The sequence below is a fragment of the Protopterus annectens genome, chromosome 8.part0 (assembly GCF_019279795.1).
Source record: "Protopterus annectens isolate FY-2018-M chromosome 8.part0, PAN1.0, whole genome shotgun sequence".
NCBI classification, from domain to species: Eukaryota; Metazoa; Chordata; order Ceratodontiformes; family Protopteridae; genus Protopterus; species Protopterus annectens.
The window spans coordinates 706,274,450-706,297,823 of NC_056741.1; positions in this window are offsets into that span (position 1 = coordinate 706,274,450).

Below are 23,374 nucleotides of genomic sequence, written 5' to 3' on the forward strand. Positions count from 1 at the left end.
ATCTTGTAGGAAACTCTTTGAAGCCCTTCTTAGCTATGAGTTTGTATCCCTGTTACACTGAACGTTGAATATATGGCTGGAATTTTACAGTAGTCTAAGTTTTCCTGCATGAACAAATGCTAGTCTTGTACTTTTAGTCTGCACTGTTATGAACTGACATGAAACCTTGATATAAAAAAGAAAAAAAAAAAAAAACATTTTGTTTCCTATTAAAAATTAACTGGGACCTTTGGGAGCGAATGGCTTCTTTAATTTGCACAGTTGACAATGCTGTTGGTGAAATGGATGGCAGATGACCTTGCAGCATATGATATTGTAGCAAGGGGAGCTTTTGCCTCATCAGAGACATGTGAGAGTGGTGCATGATTGACATGTAGGAAGAGGTCAGGCAAAACAGGAGCTATCACTTAATAAATATAGGCTATGGTTGTTGCAGGAGGTGGCATTTATGCAGAGTAATAAGGCTGACTCAGTGCAATCTGGAAGGGGCAAACAATCCATTATCTAATAAGCTGTGTAGTGAAAGGCAGGACAGCAAAAAGAGAGGTTATTTGTAAATGGTTTGACTAATGAAGGAGTAAGTTTCAGTGTAAGTTAGGAGTTGTTTTACAAATGGGTTCACACATCTAAGGGCTGAGGAGGGAATGAGGAGCTGTGTGATGGTAAAACATCTTTGTTTTTAGCAGATCTTAATAATGTATGTGTTCTTATGCCTGCCGGGGCATTGTCAGCCTTCTGTTCCTTATGGGAGTGACAATAAAATCTGGTTACAGTGAGAGTCACTTGGTTCTAGACCTATTACTAGAATGGAGTGAAGAGGTGTGATGCTTTGAGATACTTTTGAGAGATGAGCAAAAATTTATCAGCTACTAAAATCAAGAAAGGAAGGAAGGAATGAGAAAGACCTGAAATGTGATAGGCAAAGAGGGTAGGAAAAACAAGGAATAGGACATAAATTAATCTGCCTGGAAGGAAATATCTCTGTGATGTGACACTATATCCTGATGAGATGCCTATTGCTGGCCCTCTCTGTCACAACAGAAGCATGTCCTTAAACCAGAGCTGTAGGTGGGTCAATTGATCTCCAGGGCAATCTCCATGGTGGCATCTATCCTCATCTTGAAACTGAAAAAGAAAAACTCATCAGAAGTTGAGGATCAATCTGCAGCAAATAGCTTATTCTACCTCCTCACTGTCTAAACAAATTCACTTAAGCAGTCATGATATCAGCTATGGTTACTTAAATGAATGTTGTTACTGTACTTGCCCTTGACTGGTAGCTCATCAGATGTCCCAAACATACCTCCCCCCAAAAAATAGCCTAGGCTTGGGGAATCTACCCTCTTCACCTCTTTCTCGCTACTGTACTGCCATTAGCAAACACTCTTGTAGCATGATGGAGCTATCTTGGTCCTTCAGAGCTCAGTAAAAGATTTAGGAAGAAGACACCTTATTTAAAATGAATCACCAGCTGACACATACTTTACACTACTCATTAAGAAATTATTACAAAATCATAAGTCTTTTGCTTCCCTAAGGGAAACTGATCCACGACAAAAGTCTAATGAATAGAGTCCAATTATGTGGTTTCTTGTACACAGGATAAAAAGATGACACTGGTTTTGAAATTGGCATTGTGAGATCCATGGCAAGTGCATAATAAAATGACTTCTGCGGAAAATAATGCCTGTACATGTGGCAAGATTTTGATTGGATGCAAAGCCTGCTGTATCACTGTAGTAATCAGTGAAAGTGATATACATACTTTGTAAAAACAGAGTGAATTACGGAGCTTTAACAGAAATAATGGTAAAAACAGAATTTGAACTGCTGTAAGCTGGCGAAACACCAGTGTACCAATTTGCAATTCAGAATTTGACTATTCACAGTCCCAGTAAACTAGTGTCCCTACTACATGGCATATGTATATATACTTCTCATATATAAACAGAAATGGACTGCTTCCTCCCTTCCCAGTTAATTGAAAAACAAATTGCACTTTATTCAACTGCTTTTACTGTTTTTGTGTTTCTTCCTACTTTATTAATTTATTTTGTTTTTGCTGCTTGTTCTTAAAAGTGTTCAGTTGCATTTATTCTGCTGCATTTATTACTGCTTGTTAGTAGCCTGATTACATTGCAACTGTTATTATAAGCCACTTAGTTTTGCTTTAAGCACTTGGGCTTCAGGCCAGTTGTTTTACATTAAGAAGGATTGTAGTCTAAACTCTTGTGGCAGGAGAGATAGATTACATCCTTCTAATTTGGGAACTGTTGTTTGAAAGCTTAGTGTGTCTGTTACTCTAAAAGTGTCTTAGTTCTGGTTTAAGCGCTTGGGCTTCAGGCCAGTTGTTTTACATTAAGAAGGTTTATGGTCTACACTCTTGTGGGAGGATAGGGTAGCCTCAGCCCTTCTGAACTGGGACCTTCTGGTTGAAGGCTTATTGTGCCTGCTTATTTGAACTGTTTTTTTTCTGAAATTGTTGCACTTTGTTTGCTGTAGCATAGACTAGATTAAGACCTGTTGAATCTAGCTCTGTTTGCATAACATGAGCAATAAACCAGGTCATCTTCTGTTGGAGAGGGTTCCCTTGCACCCTAGTGGCAGAAATATGCAGTTAGAGAGAGCTCATCTGATTGAAGGTTACTGGAACAGGGTTCAGTTTTAAGCTTTTTATTGGTTAATTTGTTTAAATCACTTTGCTCTCATTTGCTACATAAGCATTGCATTTGCATGAGTTTGTGCTTGTTTTAGCAAACCTCCACAGAGCTTGGTGACCAGCTACTGCTCTGCTGTATTTATCTGATTGATCCAAGTCATCTGCTGATCTCTACAAAACTTAAGTAGAATTTTTCACTGTATACTGCACTTTTGAACTACATTTTTACTGTCTCACTGCTTATTTGAATTGTTTTTTTTCTGAAATTGTTGTACTTTGTTTGCTGTAGCATACACTAGACTGAGACCTACTGAATCTATTTCTGTTTGTGTAACTTGAGCACTAAAACAGGCCATCCTTTGTTGATGAGGGTTCACCTGTACCTTAGTGGCAGGAGTATGCAGTTATAACTCATCTAATTGAAGGTTACTGGAACATGGCTCTGTTTTGTGCTTTTTTATTGGTTAATTTGTTTAAATCAATTTGCTTTCATTTGCTATGTAAGCACCGCGTTTATGTGGGTTTGCACTTGTTTGCGCATCATGCACTGCCAAGCAGTGGTGGGCATCATTGGCGGTTATAGACACAAACACTTCTTCCTGCAAATTTTCCCTTTGTACTCTGCTAGTGGTCCATCAGTGAGTTCTTGCGATTGTCCCTCACTCTCAGGTGATACATTCAGTAAAGCTCCTGCAGTACTAACACAGATCCTACCCACCATCCATTTGTATTTTTGTCCCCTTCTCCTGTCCTGGACTTTACCTGGTCCTTCCTATCCTCTCCCTGTTTTCTGACCACATCAACTTACCTAGCATTATGGATAGATAATTTCCCACAGTTTTTCTAGCCAGCCTGGTTGACATGGGCACCCTGACGCAATGTAGCAATTACCTCATATACAGTGACAGCCCACTTCTTCTAGTCCACACAAATTCATTATGTGAGAGATGCATTTATATCAAGAACCTAGAATCCAGACTTTCCCATTCACCAGTCAGTTCATCTGATGCAAAGCAGGTTGTCAGCATGCACACCTCACCTCCTGCACCTTACAAACCAACAGCACATAAACCTGCATATGCAGAGGTCCTTATCAAAAGCTTAACTAAACAACAGAAACCTCCCAAACAAAAACACAAGCATGAGTCACATAATTCATCTTCTACATAACATAGTACACATAATATATCATGCACCAGTGCCTCACCATTCAAACACCAAAGGCATAACACAAAAACAAACATCTTAGTCATAAGTGACTCAATTGTGAGACACAAAGATCTCTGTCTCACCAGGTTGGATAAGGAAAAAAGTCATGGTTAGCTGTCTGTCAGGTGCCAGAATCCACCACATCATACACACACTCATGTCTCTCAACAACAGGCACTGTTATGACTCCGTCATAGTCCATGTTGGTGTGAATTACTTGAGATATACCTCACTGGACTATATGAAGAGAACAAAATAAGGGACATGCTGCTAAATGCTCGGAGCTTAAACCCACAACTGCTCTACCTGGAAGCACTTCTGTCACTAGAAGATGTAGATGTCTGTGCAGTCATTTAAGATATCAGAGAATACCCCAGCCCTGCAAGACTACAATGCCTTCCACACCTTTTGACTACAAAATGAATGTGTGAAAACCAAAGGAGGTGGTGTTTCAATCTATACTAGAGATAACTTCATCTCATGTCTAGTTAGACTGAAGAACTCCATGGAGCTACTCCAGGTCCAGGTTACAGTGGGTAAGACCCCCATTCAAGTCCTAGCTGTAGATCAGTAAGTGTGATATACTTTTAAGAACCTTTCCAGAGAGTCAGCAGTGCATATAAGTACTGAGCACGTGCAAGCAAGAGTGACATTTTAAGTGAGCAGCCACAGTGAGAGCATGCAAGTATGTAGTCAGTCAGTTGGTTAGACAGTTTGTTTAAGTTTAATGTTCCTGCTATCCATCCTGATGTATTTGTACACAATAAACTACTTAAATGAACACCCAAGCCTCAACGTCTTCTTAATACACATAAGAAGAGTCACATGGTGTCAGAATGGGATCCAGAGTTACAGCGATGAAGCAACCAGTTAAAGTTGAAGAAATATATAGGAGTGGATCATCCCTACTGCTCAAATGCCTTGCAAAACAGGTCAGAAACAAATTCCAGGTACTAAAATTCGTTAAATTATTTATTTACTACAAATATTAAATGAAGCACTCAGAATGCTCAAAACAAATTTCTCATTAAACAAAATGCCTGAAACTGCAACATATTGATAAAAATAATCAAAATAATTACAAAAACATTTGAAACAAAATCCAAATCACATAAAATGTACAAAAAAAAGGAAAATGACTGCATTTTTTGCTATGTGCTACTTTTTCATATTATCTAAAGCTATTCCATGTATCTGAAGTGTGCAAAGTGTTTACAAGTCTGTGCAGTACTACAGTGCAGTTATTTCGCAAACTACAGTAATTTCAAAGCATATTTCACAAAGTACAGTTGCTTCAAAGCATATTTCGCAGAGTACAGTATTTCAAAGAGTTTATTGTGCATTTGAATATTATTACAGGTACCTGGTGATAGTGTGAATGTTCATACATAATTACAAGGGCCATTTTGCATTGTGTTTTATCATAATCTGTGAGCATGGCAGAAGGTTTTCACAGACCCACACCACTTGTGTTTGATAACAATATTGCAGAGTGTTTGAGCAGGAATATTTTCATACAGGCTGCTTTTTCTGACAAAGAAGCATGTACAAATGCATTTCTTCTGCTTAATTTAACTGGTTCAGAGACCATTTAAAGAGCATTCATTTGTGTATGCACCTGTTGTGTTTGCAGGGGAGGAGGAAGACCACCATATAATGGTACCGGCTGAAACAAGGGAAGACACTGAGTGCCTAAAACATAAATTTAGAGAAATGTGTAACCCCCAAACTAATGTTACAATGGAAAGACACATATTACACAAGGGATCAAAAGCCTGGTGAAACTTTTGCAGCATATATAAATGAGTTGAGAAACAAGGCTAAAATGTGCAGGTTTAGTGATTTGAGAGATGAGTTGTGTGAAGACATGTAAAGGCTGCCAGCCTAGCTAGATAGAATTTTGTAGATAATTCTGTCATTTGTAAATATTAATATAAGCCACAGGCTTGTTCATTAAATGGAAGAAATTTGTGTTAAATGCTGAACGTCAAAAATGTAACAACAGTGCACTCTGCTAGAAGAAAACTGATAAGTCAAGCCTTGTATGACTGTTTAATCTCTTAACTTGAAGCCGTGGTGTCGGAACAAACAGATTCTTTGTATTGCTTTGAGACCAGAGTTAATTGCTAGATTTTACATATATAATATCTTTAATTGCTGTGGTTTCCTGACCAGGTGCAAGCCTACTAAGAAATGTTAATGTAGAGTTTCTGTTAGCCTGGGAAATCAGAGAATTGTTAAGAATGATGTAATCTAAAATGAGTCAGCAGGATGCATTATCAATTTAAAGGACTTTCTCAGAGACAGAGAGCATTTTGGATTTTGTCTAAAGCTGACAACAACTCAACAGTACTCTTTGTTCTATATGTAAGTTTATTTAGAACTGTGATTGCTCTTAGATATAGATAGAAAATAGTAAGTTTAGTCTAGCAGTTTTCTGTATTGATGTCAGAACTATTCTACTGTATTATTTTAAGCATTTTCCTCTGATCGTAGAACTCTTGACTATCACTGTGTAGTAAGAAGTATTGTCTTGTGTTTTTATAATTTATTATTAAATATTTTTAAACCTTTCAACTGTGGCTGTTTTGTGTAGAGATAATTTAAGATCTGGAGTACATTGCATCTATATAGTGATACTGGCCAAGCCACTCCAATTGCTTTAGCCCTGGTCACACTTACTATTTGGATAATAATATTGCACAGTAATAATTGGATACTCTTTGGTAAGGGCCTTTTTAGTAGCTGATATTAGTGGTTGGTGGCAGCTGGTACTACCTTATAGACTGGCAGGAAGGGGCATAGTTGGAGAACTTGTGCGAGCCTTCCCCAGGAGTGTCTGTGTGTTTGTGTATAACTCATACCTTAAAGAGTGGGTTTGTGTCAGCTACTTGGGCAGGGACATGAAGCACTGGTTGGACCGAGAGGGTGCTGGAGGTTTTAGCTTGACCACTAGACTGAGACCTGTACCCTGTAGCTGTGCCTGTGGGGAATCTTATTGAGGATCTGGAGAGAAAGGGAGACACCAGCCCCAAACTTGACTGTGATCTATGTGTGCTCTTAAGCGAAATTGTAGTTTACTGTGTGTGTATTTGTTATCCTTCCCAATGTGGACGCCCCTCACTGGTGTTAGTGGTGAGGATTGAAGCTCCTTGATTACTGGGCCAGTGCTCAGGTGTCACATATTAATTGATTGGCAGTGGTGGGATATCCACAACACATATTAATTGGTTCACAATTGGCTTGTAGTTGTGTGGATAGTGGATTCCTGTAGCTTGTGTACAGTGATCTCTTAAGATGTTTTTGTACTCTAAATCAGCCATGCAGTGAATATTTAGAGTTCAGATCACAACTGGTTTATTTCTTTTCTTAAGCTTAGTTAGTCAGGGAGAGCAGGCAAGCATGTCAGCAGAGGAGTATGGGAAGCTGTCAAGGAGCCAGTTGGCTGAGATGTGCCAGGCTAAGGGACTGGTGCATGGAAACCTGACTAAGGCAGACATGATTGCAGCTTTGGTCACAGCTGCATCAGAATGCAGTGACTCTGTCATTGTCCATGTTGGTGTTAGTGACCTTAGACATACCTCCCTGGACTACATGAAAAGAGACATGGAAAAGCATTCTGCCATCACCCAGATTGATGGAGCAGTGCAAGGACAAAATGACTGACTTCAACAATTGGCTAAGCTTCTGGTGTCATTCTAAAGGGATCCAGTATCTGTCTGCCTGGGATGACATGGTCGACAGACCACGATGCTTTGCCAGAGATGGCCAGCACCAGTCACCCCTGGGATTCTGGATACTGGCTAAGGTTCTTGCCGCCCCTATAGTGCCTTTTTTAGGCAAGGCTCAAATGACAAATTCACCACCGTAACAGGAACAGGCAAGCAAAAACTGAGGGTGATGCTACTCAATGCTAGAAGTCTAAATCTCAAAATGCACTCACTCAAGGCACTCCTTAAAATGGAGAACATCGATATCTGTGCAGTGACTGAGACCTGGTTCAAGGCTACAGAGAGCACCCCTGCACTACCAGGCTATAACTCATACCACACTTTTTGGCCATGTAACCTGGACCGGAACATCAAAGGCGGAGGTGTGTCTTTATTCATTAAGGATATCCACACCTCCAGATTAGTTGCTTACCATAATGCAGCCGAGGTTTTCCAAGTGCAACTAACTCTGGGCAAAACTGCAATCCAAATTGTAGCTTACTACAGATCCCCCACCATGCCCCAGGATTCCCACTCTTCTTTTCTTGATGTACTGGAAAATATTAGGGTTCAACCAAACACCCTAATAATGGGCGATTTCCACTATGCCACCATTAACCGGGAAAACTACTCATGTACCAACTCCTTCGCTCATCGCTTTCTGGAATTTATAAACTCCAATGCCCTGCATCAATTATCCACACCCCCACCAGGGGCAACAATATCCTAGATCTAATCATTACCAACATGAGTGACAGGTGTTCCACACCTGAGGTCAACGCCTCATTGGTCCGATCAAACCATAAGCTAATTACCCTAGATATCCACATCCTGCCCCCACCCCCCATTAAGGAAACCATGGTAAAAGATTTCTCCAAAGCCAACTTCATGCTTCTTAAGACAGAAGTGGTGAACTTCATGACACCCATGCAGATGGACAATACAGTTACAACTACTGAATCCTACACAATTGCACTTTATAAGCACTTACATGAGTGCATGGATCATGCTATCCCAAACAGAACCAAGACGCTATCCTTCAAAAAAAGGAAGCCAATCTGGTGGTCCCCTGCCATAAACAAACTGTACAACAGAAGGAAGAAACTTTTGCAAAAGAGAGTAAAATCCCATGTGTGGAGGAGCTCCCTGGTCAGCCTCAGTAAGAAGCTGTGATCCCTGATAAAATCCTCCAAAGCTAGTTACTAAAAGAAAATCGCCACTGATTCTAAAGATAACCACAAAGCATTCTATAGCTATGTCAAGAATCTCAATGGCAACACTCAGATCTGCTCTGAGTTACAGCACAATGGCACTAAATATACATCCTGGCAGATAGGTTCAGTGCTAACTCTACCCTCCTCTCACCCCCTAAAGAGCCCATCTCTATACCAGAAGAATGTAAAGTTCCTGTAATCACGGCTGCACAGGTACAAACCAGACTCTCCAAAGCCAAGAACACAGCATCCATGGGGCCAGAGAACATCCCAGGCTGCATTCTACATGAACTACAGAATGAACTCGCACCCCACCTAAGTACCATGTTCAATCATAGCCTCACCTCAGGCTTTGTGCCTGCTGAATGGTGAACAACAACAGTTATCCCACTCCACAAGGGGGGAGCCACCAAAGACCCTGGGAACTACCGCCCCATTAGCCTGGTCTGCAAGGCCATGGAATGTATCATCATGGAACTTATAAACAAAGACACTGGTAATCTCCAAACTCTGCACCCCACCCAGTTCGAGTTTGTAAAAGGCAGATCATGTCTCCTAAACCTGATAGACTTCTTTGAAGCAGTCACCAAAGCTGTAGACGAAGGTAAGGTGGTTCACACAGCCTATCTAGATCTTGCCAAGGCTTTCGACACCATCCTCCACTCTGGAATTATAGATAAACTCACTAAACTAGGTATAAATCCATATGTCACAAGATGAGTTGCCAACTGGCTCACTTACAGAACCCACACTGAAAATAGCAGACTCCAAATTTGACTTCAGACTAGTGACAAGTGGAGTACCTCAGGATTCAGTCCTGGGTCCTCTCCTGTTTAGTATCTACTTCTCTGAAGTACAGGCTAACACAGAAGGACTTTGGCTAATGAAGATCGCAGATGACTGCAAACTAGGTGCCATAATCGAAACTCCTAACGATGTGGACATCCTACAAAAGGGCCCCACTGAGATAGATGCCTGGTGTCAAAGCCATGGCCTCAAGCTCAATGCCAAAAAGTGCATTGTCATCCCCTTTGGTAAAAACTCTGTACCCATGAACTACAACATATACGGTAGTATACTTAACACCGAAAGTGTGACAAGAGACCTTGGAACACAGGTGGACAGTAGTCTCTCCTCTGATAATCACATCGCCACAGTAGTCAGGAAATCCTTCTACGTGGCACACCTCATCACAAAAGGTTTCTCATCCAGAAAGAAAGAGGTAATTGTTCCCCTCTACTCATTACTCATTAGACCCATTATAGAGTACAATGCCCTTTTTGGTATGCACCTCACAAGACATCTACAACAACTGGAAAGGCCGCAGAAATACCTCACAAAGAGGATTACCAGCCTCAATCAGATGCACTACACAAACCGTCTCAAAAAACTCCAGCTTTACTCCGTCATATATCGCCTACTCAGAGGTGATCTCTGCCTAACATAGAAAGCTATGTCAAACCCAGAGCTGTTGGACATGCTCCACTTAAAGAAATCCCAATCTCTCCAAGCTACACGCTCTAGGGACTTAAAATTTGTCACCACAATAAACAGAATATGCCTGAGGGATAGATTCCTGTCCCAGAGACTTCCCATACTCTGGAATAAACTACCTATCTATATCAAACAAAGCTCCTCATTAGCACTGTTCAAGAAATATCTTGATGATTGGATGGGAAATAGAAAATTCACCCCGGGGATCACTTCTGTGTGTCTACTTGACAGTGGCACAGGAAAATAATTTTCTTGGGTGGCAATAGCCAGGGTATCTTTTTGGCTGGGCTTGTATAGGCCCCAGGGTTGATAGCCTAGTACCTACCTATGAAACTATGAACCTATGAAAACAGCAATCAAGAGGGCGATCAGACTAGCCGTGGAGATGTACAACACTCAGAGAATGGACAGCTCAACCTTTCTGCAGAGGACTTAATAGTCCATCTGGAGCTAAAGAGACTTGAGTTGGAGGCCAGGCATTTGGAAACAAAAGCAGCAGAGAAACTGAGATGTCTACAGGCTGAGGAGAATGAGAAACTGCTATGCCTAGAAGCTGAGTAGAAGGAAAGGCAAAAGCTGTACGAAAAAGAGATGCTGACTCTTCACCAGAGTCATGGAGGTAATGGTGAAGGGAGTAACCGGACCTCAGAAGCACAAAAGGTCAGTAAATGTCTTCCGCAGTTTACAGAGGGGGATAATTTTGATAGTTTCATTCGTATGTTTGAGAGGGTATATAAACAGTATGATGTTGACCACAGGCTCTGGGTATGGTTGCCGACCCCCTTACTCCATGGTAAAGCTGTAACTGTGTTGTCTAAACTTTCTGATCATGAATATTTTGATTATAGTTCTGTAAAGAATTGTCTGCTAGAATTTTTTAAGCTAACACCTGAGACTTATAGGAAAAAGTTTTGTGAGCATAGACGCAAGGCAGATGACAGTGTGTGTGAATATGTTGCTAAGCTGAGCACTTATTTTCATACATGGGTGAGTGGATGTCAGGTCACCACTTTTGAAGAGCTGGCAGACCTTTTGGTGAGGGAACAAGCCCTTAGCACTTTGCTTGAGGACATGAAGGATCTGGTTAACTGAAAGACAATGTGCTACTTCAAATGAGTTGGGGAAGAAGGGAGATCTATACCTAGCAGGCAGGGCATCACTGCACAGGAAAGGGACATCCAGTGATGCTTATGAGTCTAAAGGAATCCATGGTGGGCAGCCCAGACTGCCCCAACAAAATCTGCCAGTAGTAGGAGAAGCCAATAGTCCAGGTACACGTCCAGGACCTAGAGTTAAATGTTCTGAATGCAACCAGTGGGGTCATATGGCATACAGATGGCCACGACATGGTGGGGAACAAAAGGTGAGAGATCCAGCATGTGGGAAAGACAAAATGCCAATAGTAGGTTGTCTTGAGACAACAAGGGTACTGAACTACCATCCTGCAGATGTTCTGATAGGGAAGGATTTGGATGAGGCAGTACCTTGTGTTAATGCAGTTACACACAGTCAAGCTTCAAGACAAGCCTGTGGATCTGGTAGCCTGGGGGAGACACAGACAGACTGCATACTTGCAGCCAGGACTGGTGAGGTGGTTACTTCAGGGAAGGAGCTACTGTGTAGCAGTGAGACTGAAGGTGAGCCACAGCTGCTTGTGGGTACTGATGTTCCCTTGGACAGAGTGACTGCAAGGGCAGAGGTGAGTAGTAGTACCCAGGCTGACATTGAGGCACTGCTGTCAGAGGATACCAGACTTCCTGTGGAAGGGGAGCTAGGAAGGGTTACAAAGAGAGAGTTGAGACAGGCACAGCTCTCACACCCTACATTACAAGGCCTGAGGAAGGTAGCTAGTGAGGTACTTGATTCTCAGGAGAAGGGGGAATCTGTATACTGAGACAAAGGGTTACTGTATAGAGAGTGGACCCCTGATGGAGGGCTAGAAGGTGAGAGAATACAGCAGTTGGTAGTACCTAGAGCCTACCATATGGTGCTTCTAGCCATAGCCCGTGATATTCCCTTTGCAGGCCATATGGGAATAAAACTTACAAAGAGACATATTATGCAGAACATTTATTTGCTTGGAATGTCCAGAAATGTAACAGGGTAGCACAGGACCTGTGAGCAGTGCCAAAAGGTAGGCAAGGCAGGAGGCAAGGTGAGAGCTCCTTTGATGCCTTTGCCTGTGATTGGGGAGCCATTTCAGAAGGTAGCAATGGATATTGTGGGACCGTTAAGTAACCCAAGTTCCACAGGGAAAATGTATATCCTAGTGGTAGTAGATTATGCTACAAGATACCCTGAGGCAGTGACTTTGCCCTCCATTGAGGCGGAAAAAGTGACAAATGCATTGTTAGGGATTTTCAGCAGGGTAGGTTTCCCAAAAGAAATACTGACTGACAGAGGTCCCAATTTCATGTCAGACCTGCTGACTTGTCTGTGAAAGTATTGTGGGGTGAAGCACCTGAAAACCACCCCTACCATCCCCAGACTAATGGTCTTGTTGAGAGGTTAAACTCTACAATCAAATCCATGCTATGGGCATTTGCAGACCAGTTTAAGAGGGAGTAGAACAAATATTTGCCCCATCTGTTGTTTGCTTACAGAGAGGTTCCCCAGGGATCCACAGGTTTTTCATCCTTTGAGTTGCTGGATGGGCGTAGAGTGAGGGGACCTCTAGATTTAATTCATGATGAGTGAGAAGGTGAGTGTGTATCCCATGAGGAGTCTGTTGTGGCATATGTCCTAAACCTCAGGAAATGGCTCAGGGGAACACATGGGCTTGGCGCAGGAGAACCTGGTGGAAACCCAACAACAGAAAAAGGTATGGTATGACAGGAATGCTTGAGCTAGAGAGTATGCTGTAGATCAGCAGGTAATCGTTCTCATTCCTATCAGACACAACAAGCTGTAAGCAGCTTGGGAGGAACCATACAAGGTGGTATGAAAGGTAAGTGATGTTAACTACATGGTGGAACTGCTAGCCAGGATGAAGTGATACAAATTGTACCATGTTAACATGATGAAACCTTACCATGATAGTCAGGCACTTGTGTTGAGTATTCGCAGTGGATTGCAGGAGAAGTCTGAGGGAGATCTGGTGACTGATCTCCTCAGTGAGGCTCGGACTGACACCTCAGTGGAAGGGGTAGCAATGTCCCAGCAGCTATCTCCTACCCAGGCTCGAGAAATCCGAGCAGTGTTACAGGAGTTTGGGGACATGTTCACTGGGAAACCAGGGTGTACCCACCTAGTGCAGCACCAGGCAGATACAAGACCCCAAAGGCCTTTTATGCTGGCCCGTTATAGGGTGTCTGAGAGAGTCAAACAGACTCTGAGGGAGGAGATACAGGAGATGTTGGAACTAGGGGTAATTCAAGAGACCAACAGTCCCTGTGCCTCCTCAGTGGTGCTGGTGCCAAAGAAGGATGGCAGCACCAGGTTCTGTGTGGACTACAGGAAATTAAATAGTCACACAGAGTCAGATGCTTACCCCATGCCTAGAACAGATGAGGCCTTAGAGCCGCTGTTTGGGGCTAAGTATCTTACCACCACTGATCTTACCAAGGGTTACTAGCAGGTGCCCTTGACTCCCAGTGCTAGAGAGGGGTCAGCCCTTGTAACTCCTTTTGGCTTGCATGAGTTCACAAAGATGCCCTTTGGGATGGAAAATGCCCCAGCAACTTTTCAGAGGCTGGTAGATCATATCCTAGCAGGAGCAGGAGGTTTTTCCCTTGCTTACCTAGATGATATTGGCATCTACAGCCATTCCTGGCAAGAGCACATTCAACATATCAGGGAGGTGCTGGGCAGACTACAGAGGGCAGGGTTGGCCATTAAGCCCAGCAAATGGCAGGTGGGTATGGCAGAGGTCTCCTACCTGAGATATAGAGTGGGGAGATCAGGCCAGAACCTGCCAAAGTGAAAGCCATTCAGACATGGACTGCACCTGTTACCAAAAAGCAGGAGAGGGCATTGTTACAGACAACAGGGTACTACAGAAAGTTTGTCCCCAGTTATAGTACCGTAGCTGCTCCCCTCACAGACCTGTCAAGGAAGAACAGGCCAGATAAGGTAGTGTGGACCACAGTATGTAAGCAGGCATTCCAGAAGCTTAAAGAAGCTTTGGTAGGATGCCCTGTGTTAGCCAGTCCAGATTACAACAAGTAATTTGTTGTGCAGGTAGATGTTTTGAACCATGGTGTGGGGGCTGTACTTAGCCAGATTTCTTCAGAGGGAGAAGAGCACCCAGTGGTTTATCTCAGTCATAGGCTCCAACCCAGGGAGGAATGCTATGCAGCTGTAGAAAAGGAATGTCTAGCCATAGTGTGGGCACTGTGGAAAACTTCAGTCTTATCTGTATGGAAGAAAATTCACTTTAGTGACAGATCACAATCCCTTAACATGGTTAAACAGAGCCAGCCAACAAAATGTAAAGTTGCTAATATGGAGCCTAGGTTTGCAAGTATATGATATGTCCGTGCAGCATCACAGTGGGAGTAGCAATGCCAATACAGATGGGCTCTCAAGGTAGGGAATGGGGTAAAGTATAGTCAGATAGACCTACCCCTTTCAAGCAACATTTCTCAAGGGACACTTGAAAAACTACCTTGAGTTCTCTGGGGCTGAGGGGGGGATTTGAAGATATGTGAAGGCTGCCAGCCTAGCTAGAGAGAATTTTGTAGATAATTCTGCCATTTGTAAATATTAATATAAGCCACAGGCTTGTTCTCTTAAATGGAAGAAAATTGTGTTAAATGCTGAATGTCAAAAATGTAACAACAGTGCACTCTGCTGGAAGAAAGCTGATTAGTCAAGCCTTGTATGACTGTTTGATCTCAAACCCGAAACAATGGTGTCTGAACCAGCAGATTCTTTCTATTGTTTCGAAACCAGAGTTAATTGCTATATTTTACATATATAATGACTTTAATTGCTATGGTTTCCTGACCAGTTGCAAGCTTACTAAGAAACATTAATGTAGAGTTTATGTTAGCCTGGAAAACCAGAGAATTGTTAAGAATGATGTAATCTAAAATGAGTCATTAGGATGTATTATCAATTTAATGGACTTTCTCAGAGACAAAGCTAGACCATTTTGGATTTTGTCTAAAGCTGACAACAACTCACCAGTACTCTGCTTTGCTATATATGTAAGTTTATTTAGAACTGTGATTGGTCTTAGATATATATAGAAAATAGTAAGTTTAGTCTAGCTGTTTTCTGTATTGATGAGAGAACTATTCTACGGTATTATTTTAAGCATTTTCCTGTGATCTCTGAACTCTTGACTAGCACTGTGTAGTAAGAAGTATTGTCTTGTGTTTATAATTTATTATTAAATATTGTTAAACCTTTCAACTGTGGCTGTTTTGTGTAGAGATAATGTAAGCTCTAGAGTACATTGCATGTATATAGTGATACTGGTCAAGCCACTCCAATTGCTTTAGACCTGGGTCACACTTACTATTTGGAGAATAATATTGCACAGTAATAATTGGACACCCTTTGGTAAGGGCTTTTTAGCAGCTGATATTAGTGGGTGGTGGCAGCTGGTACTACCTTATAGACTGGCAGGAAGGGGCATAGCTGGAGAACCTGTGCCAGCCTTCCCCAGTAGTGTTTGTATATAACTCATACCTTAAAGAGTGTGTGTGTGTCAGCTACATGGTCAGGGACACAAAGCACTGGTTAGACAGAGAGGATGCTGGATGTTTTAGCTTGACCACTAGGCTGAGACCTGTACCCTATAGCTGTGCCTGTGGGGAGTCTTATTGGGGATCTGGAGAGAAAGGGAGAAACCAGCCCCAGACTGATTGTAATATCTGTGTGCTGTTAAGTGAAATTGTACTTTACTGTGTGTGTATTTGTTATCCTTCCCAATGTGGATACCACTCACTGGTGTTAGTGGTGAGGATTGAGGCTCCTTGATTACTGGGCCAGTGCACGGGCATCACAAGTTGATAAAGGACAGGCATGTGTGTGGTATTAACAATAACACTGTGAGAGAGATTTTACTTTCAGGCAGTGATTTAACTTTAAATAAGACCATTGAGATTTGTCAGATATATGAGCTTAGAGAAAAGGACACAAATATGCTTACAAATGAGAATAGCTGAGAAGGTACAGTGACAGAGCTCATGTAGATAGTATGCAGCGCATGGTTAAAAGAAACAGCCAAGCACATGGTAGCTACTGCAGGTCCTGCAACAGTCCCTAGGAAACCCAAAGTCTTTCCAGCAAATTCCAGAGCATGCTCAGTGAGTGTGAGTCAGCAAACTCAAAGAATGTGCCTTTACCTAGCCCCATAGTCAACTGTTTTAATTGTGGTGGAAATCATGAACCCAAAAGAGAAAAGTGCTTAGCTTTTGGTCAGTAGCATCATTCTTACAAAAAGTGGAATCATTTCAAATGGTTTTGTAAATCAAATAAGACACATTATTTTACTAAAAGAGGGCACTCCGAGAGGCAAGTTGATCAATTAGAAAGCTGTGACCCTACTTTTTATGTTGATGATGTGTCTGTGCTTGGTGAAACAACCAATGCAGTAGATTTGTGGGCAAAGAATTAAATCTTTTGCACTGCTTGGATTAATGGGAGTCCCAATGTCATGTCAGCAGAAACATTTGCTAGAGTAAAAGCTGCAGAACATTTTGATTTGACAAAGTGTGTGAAGCTTGTTGCTTATAGTAGAGAAGAGATTCAGACAGAAGGCTCAGTAGTGCTTTCATGTTATTCTGCTGGGAACAGCTATGACTTGCAATTTTTCGTAGTCAAGAGACACGTGCAGTCATTATTAAGCTTCAGAGACAGTTTGAAAATGGGAGTGATTTCATTTAATAAAGAAGTGCACCATGTCAGCCTGAATGACAACAGCTCAAATTTTGCCCAAACTATAACAGTTGTGTACTCTATGAAGTTAGTCCCAGAGGTCAGCCCGGTTATCAGACCAGTACAGAAAGTTCCAGTAGCTATGCAGAACAGAGTCAACGCTGAGCTAGACAAAATGGTGCAGCTAAGAGTAATTTGTCCAGTAAAAGAATCTACTGAGTGGATATCCTCCATAGTAGTAGCTCATAAGAGAAGCTCGGATGATATCAGAATATGTATTGATCTGAGAGATCTGAACAAAGCATTAAAAAAGCCTCATCCAATAGACAGAGTCAAAGAGGTTTGTGCTCTCATGCCAAATGCCACAGTCTTAGATGCAAAGAGTTCATTTTGGCAAATTCTCCTCATTAACCACATTTGGTACACCATTTGGAAGATACAGATTTCTGAGAATGCCATTTGGGATAAAATCTGCCAGTGAAGTCTTTCAGCATGCAATGGAGCAATTTTTTTCTGGTTATCCATATGCTATTATAGTAGATGATATTCTAGTAGGAGGCAATGGTAAAGTCGAACATGACAGAAACCTCAGGAAAGTTCTGGAAAGAGCATGTGAAGTGAATTTTAAGCTGAATCCTCAGAAGTGCAAATCCAGGCTATGAGGTTATTTATGTTGGTCACTTTTTTACCAGTTCGGGCTTATGACCAGATCCTTCTAAGCAAACAACAGTTCTTGAGATGCTAGCTCCAATGTCCAAGCCCTACAATGTTTTCTTGGCATGGTCAACTACCTAGGCAAGTTCATTCCAGATTTAAACCAACTTTCAACACCGCTCAGAGAGCTGACATGCAAAGAGGTAATTTAGTCATGGTCAGAACAGCACCAAAGAATATTTGATGCCCTGAAACAGAAAATTGCCAACCCACCAGCTCTCAGCTACTACAATGTTCACAAACCAGTTACTCTTTCCTGTGATGCTTTTAAGTTTAGTCTAGGTGCTGTCATTCTTCAAGAGAGTAGACCAGTAGCCTATGCCTCTGGAATTCTTACCCAAACTGAGATACAATATGCCCAGATTGAGAAAGAGCTTTTGGCAATTGTGTTTGCACGTTCGAAGTTCTATGATTATATTAATGGTCGACCTATCCAGACCAAAACTGACCACCAACCTCTAGTTACTGTTTTGAGAAAGCCTATGCATACAGCTGCAGGATTGCAACACATGATGCCCAAATTGCAGAAGTACAATTTCAGTCTTGTTCACAGAAAAGTCAAACGTCTTTATCTTGCTGATACCCTATCCAGATCACCCAGAAAAAAAAACACAGAGCTGCATAACAATGAGCAACTTGATTCTGAGATCATGGAAGTGAGATAATTTTCGTCCACACATCTTGATGAGCTCAAAACTCAAAAAGCTTCAGATCCAGTTCTCCTGAATTAAACCTCTTTATCAGTCAAGGATGGCAAAGCAATCTTGTTTACCAGTAGAAGTGCAATCATATTTTCCATACAGAGATGAGATTTTGTCAAACAATGGTATCATGAAAGCTCCTAAAGTGATTGTTCAAAAGTCCTTGCAACAAGATTACATTAAGATCTTGCACTGTTGCCACCCAGGAACTGATTCTACCAAAAGAAGGGTGAGAGGACTAGTATTTTGGCCTTCTATGTCAAACGATATCGAGAAAGTACTTTCATCTTGTTCAGTATGTAATAGCACAAAACTGCATCAACAAAAAGAACCACTTCACTTAAGCCAGATTCCTGAACTACCTTTGTCAACAGTAGCCACGTATATCTTTGAGTGGAATGGTCAACATTATTTGATATTAGTAGACTCTTATTCAAATTGGTTCGAGATTGACCTACTTCAAAACCTAACTTCCAATACTGTCATTACTAAGTTGAAACAACATTTTTCTGCCCATGGTAGTCACCACAGAGTTATTTCTGACATGGTGCACAGTTACAAGTCAGCAGTTCAAGAAATTTGCAGATGTTTATATTATGAATAGTCCTGAATACCCTCAGTCAAATGGCTTGGCTGAACGCACAGTTCAAAGTGCAAAACAGCTCAGAAACATTCCTCATGATAATCATCTTGGTTCACCTGCCCAGAGACTTATGTCGAGACAAACCAGAACCACACTACCAATCAGCAGTAATGTATTGGTTCCAAGTGCTAAGAATAACAACGCAGAAAAAGGCCCAACTGTTGAAAAAGCATTTGTCCCAGAAATCTTAGTATGATAAAACCAGCAAACCCCTCCGTTCTTTATAAAAAGAGGAGATAATGAGGATGCAGATGTCAAAAGGTTTTGATCACATCAGATTTGTGAAAAGTTTGTGTCAAGAGCAGAGATTGTACATTGTGGAATCACAAGGAGTGGAATTCAGGCAAAATTGGAAACAGTTGTCACCAGTGTCCAAACCAGTGTTGCAGCATCTTGCCTGTGATAAAGACTCTAGTTCTCAGTGTAACTTGTTCAATGTTCCTGTTCCAGAGGACATTCCATCAGCAATCCTTGTTCCTGAGCAAATCCCTGAAACTCCACAAGCAGAACATTCCCCAGTGACTGTCCCTGTTGCTAAACCTAGTCCTAACTATTATGTCACAAGATCAGGTTATATCTTGAAACCTAGTTCCAGATACACAGCAACTTGGACATGACTGTTTTTTTTTCTTTATTAGTGTCTATATAATTGCAAGCCTATTGAAATGTTGGTGTTTATATGAGACAGCTCAGTAAAGAGGGAGGATGTAGATCAGTGTGTGTGATATACCTTTAAGAAGCTTTCCAGTAAGTCAGCAGTGCATATGAATACTGAGCATGTGCAAGCAAGTGTGCCATTTTGAGTGAGCAGCCAGAATGAGAGCATGCATGTATGTAGTCAGTCAATTAGTTAGATATTTTGTTTACGTTTAGTGTTCCTGCTATCCATCCTGATGTGTTTGTATACAATAAACTACTTAAATGAACACCCAAGCCTCGATAACTTCTTGGTGCACATAAGAAGAGCGACACTAGCCAGTTATAGATCCCCCTCCATGGGTCATGACACCCATGAAGCTTACTTAACCAAACTGAAGACAATCCAAATTTTACAGGACACACACATTATTGGGGATTTTGATTATCCTGCCATCAACTGGGAGACATCTTCTAGCCCAAAATCACGAGCACAAAACATCCTTGATTTTGTCAATTCAAATGCTCTGGAGCAAATTGTCCACAGCCCAACAAGAGGAACAAACATTTTCGATCTGGTCCTCACCAACATGTCAAACAGGTGCATTGCCACAACTGTTGGACACTCATTACTTAAAACTGACCACAAATCAGTCACCTTCAAACTGACACTAACACCACAACTCACAAAGGGTGAAATCAGACTAAAAAACTTCACCAAGACAAACTATACCCTCCTAGGTGAAGGTATAAATGCATTCCAAGCTCCACCCCTAGCTGAAAGTGGTAACTATGCTGAAGCTTACATTAAAGCCCTGTACAATCACTTGCATAAGTGTATAACCTCAGCTGTACCTGATAGAATCAAAGCCAGAGCCCCAAGTAAAATTAAGCTGCCATGGTGGACTTCCAACATCAGCAAAATTTACAATAAATGCAAAACTTTGTTGTCCAAGAAAACAAAGACAATGACCCAACAATCGAAAAGCATCCTCCTCAGCCTTAACAGGCAAATAACGCAACTTGTCAAATCCTCCAAGAGCTCCTTTGAGAGAAACCTTGCAAGTGCTGCTAAGGATAGCCATAAGGCCTTAAGGTCTTTTACAGCTATGTACATAACCTAAAGGGTAGAACCCAAGCATATGCAGAACTGGTGGCCAATGGTGTCATGCACACTGACACCACAGAGACAGCAAACTTGCTAACGGATAGGTATGGCAAAAATTTCACTCCCTTATCCCCTTCTAACTTACAACAAACCTTCGCCCAAACTTCCTCCTCACCATACATATCTGAAGAGCAGGTCCTCAAAGCCCTGTCCAGGGCAAAGAACATGGCCTCTATGGGACCAGATGACATCCCAGGCTGTCTTTTAAACAGGCTAAAATATGAACTAGCATCACCACTAAGTACCATTTTCAACCATAGCCTAACCACAGGCTTTGTTCCTGTGGAATAGAGAACAGCTGCAGTTATTCTCCTCCACAAAGGTGGCCCAGCAATAGACCCAGGGGAATTGCAGACCCATAAGCCTGACCAGCCTCATTTGCAAGGCTATGGAATGTATGATTATGGATCTCAGAAATAAAGACATGGGTGACCTCCAAATCCTAGATCCTGTCCAATTATGCTTCATGAAGGGCAGATTCTGCCTGATAAATCTGGTGGATTTCTTTGTAAGGGTGACCAAGGCCACTGATGAGGGCAAATCTGTGTACACATCATACCTTGACTTGGCAAAGGTTTTGGGGGTCTATATCATATAATAGAAAGTTGACAATGTTGAACGATCTAAACAGCGAAAATGCCAGAACTCAAACTCCTTATTGTAGGGGGCTGCACCCCCACACCTCCCGCTAAATATATATTCCAACTCTGAGATTGCACTACAGTGAGGAAAGGGCAAATATTCCGATCTTCACTGTACTGCAATCTCAATAACAATACTTAGAGTTCCAGCATTTTTGCTCTTTAGAGCATTTGACATTGTCAACGTTTGAATATATGATATAGACCCAAGGTTTTGACACAATCCCACATTCAGGCATTACCAATAAACTTAGCAAACTGAACGTAAAGCCCTTAGTTGTAAGATGGGTTGCCAACTGGCTCACAAACCAGACACACATTATCAAAGTGGGTGACTCCACATCAACCAGCAGACCTGTTACCAGTGGGGTGCCACAGGGGTCAGTGCTGGCCCCCCTACTGTTTTGGTATATATATCTCAGAAGTCCAGCTCAAAACTAAAGGGTTGTGGCTGACCAAGTTTGCAGATGACTGCAAACTAGGTGCAATCATTAAATCCCCAGATGATGTCAGTATACTCCAGGATGGTCTCACACAGACTAGGGACTGGTATATTAGTCACAGTCTCAAATAGAATTCAAAGAAATGCATCATCATTCCCTTTGGCACAAACAATGTCCCTTCACACTATCAAATTAATAACAGTACCCTAAGTACCCATGAAGTGGTAAGGGACCTGGGATCATAGGTTGGCTGCGACCTTAACTTTGACCACCATGTGTCTACCATTGTAAGGAAAGCTTTCCACATAGCTCACTTGATTAGTAAAGGCATTGCCTCGAGAGCAAAAAAAGTTATAACCCCCCCCCCCATACTCAGCACTTATCTGGCCCATAATTGAGTGTAACACCCCATTTGGTATGTACTGTACTAAGCACCTACAGCAATTAGAGAGACCTCAGAGGTTTCTAACAAAAGAGATCAAGAGCCTCCAGCATGTGCCTTACACGGACCAACTAAAATCACTCTCAATATACTCTGTATCACATAGACTTCTTAGGGGAGACTTATGCCTTGACTACAGGGAACCCAAGACCCAAAACTAATGAACTTACCTCATATCCATAAATCAAATAGGTCTAGGGCTACCCATTCCAGAGACTTAAATATGGCGTGCAACTTAAATAGGACATGCTGGAGGGGCAGATTTATCTACCTCCCAGGGACTGCCACATCTTTGGAAAAGGCTACTAATTCACGTGAAACAGAGCACCTCTATGACACTGCTCAAGAAGAACCTAGATGAGTGGTTGGGGCACCATAAATTCTTACCGGGGATAGTGTTCACAACCCTCCTGAACATGGGCAGTCATCATTAAATGTAATCTTGAGCATTGACTAGTACCTCTATGGTATTACATTGGATTGAAACAGCTAGGATTAAAATGATCTCCAGGTCAATAGCCTAGTAATTTCTTCCTATGATCCTATGATCCTATGACATGACTGAGGTCTCAGATTATGTGTCTCAGGCAGGCATGTCCCTAGCCTTAAGCAGCATTTTACCTTTACCTAGGATGATACCTCAATACAAACAAAAAAATGATTGACTTCAACAATTGGCTTAGTTTCTGGTGTCATTCAAAGGTGATCCAGTATCTGTCAGCCTAGGATGAACATGCTCGACAGACCTCGAGGCTTTGTCAGACATGGTCTGCATCTGTCACCCATGGGATTTCGGTTACTAGCTAAGGCTTTTGCCATCCCCATAGTGCCTTTTTAGGCAATGTCACAAGAATAAAATTCCTGATCTAAAA